This window comes from Capsicum annuum, chromosome 11, assembly GCF_002878395.1.
Source record: "Capsicum annuum cultivar UCD-10X-F1 chromosome 11, UCD10Xv1.1, whole genome shotgun sequence".
In the NCBI taxonomy this organism is placed as follows: Eukaryota; Viridiplantae; Streptophyta; class Magnoliopsida; order Solanales; family Solanaceae; genus Capsicum; species Capsicum annuum.
This window is the reverse complement of record NC_061121.1, coordinates 234,909,950-234,910,884: the sequence shown is the minus strand read 5'-3', so window position 1 is coordinate 234,910,884 and position 935 is coordinate 234,909,950.

Sequence of the window (935 nt, the reverse complement as noted above, 5' to 3'; positions counted from 1 at the left end):
ATATATATATATATATATATTTTTTTTTTTTTTAAAAAAAATATTATAATAAATTAAATTTAATTTCGCGCTGAGAAGATCTTTTCTTGAACCGATCACAACAACCTCAGGACTCTAACAGAAAGAAAAGGTAAGCTTTCTATCAAGCATAAACGGAAAGAAATATTTACTTAATACTTTTTTCGTTCTAAGATTAGTGTCACTTTAATTTATTTCACACTCATAACAAAAAATAATAAAAGTAAGATATAATTTATTAAATCAGCCATTTTTACTAAATATTTTTTGAGATTGGAGTACTAAGTTAATCTCACCTTAGGAGGTTAAGACCGACTATAACAAGCTCATGATTTTATAGTTGGTTGGCAATAGTATATATTATGATCTGTGCCATCTCAAACTTCCCTTATTATGATGAAAATCCTATGTTGTTTGGACCCTATGTAGATCTGTCACTTCAAATTAGTCGAAGGCACGCATACACAAAGCAATATATAATGAAATATATTAAAATAAATAAAATAATACATATAGGAAAAAATATATTAGAAAACTATTCTTTACGTATGCTACACATTGGCGCACACACGCAAACCACACACAAAAAGTTTAAAATCTTAATCAGCTTCTGCTTTTGTGATGATGACAAACGTAGCATAGACATCAGATTCATCTGAACTTAATTAGTACTTTCGACGCATAACATGAATTACTTTTATATATATATATTCACAAAATTGCTGTCATATAACCAGGAGGTTACGAGTTTAAGTCTTGTAACAACACCTTGCAAAAATGCAAGGTAAGAATGCGTACATTACACCCTTGTGGTGGGACTCTTCCTCGATCGGACCCTGCCATAACACGAGCTTTAGCGCACCGAGCTTCCCCTTTTTTTTTTTCCCACAAAAATTGCAATCAATAGTAGATATGAA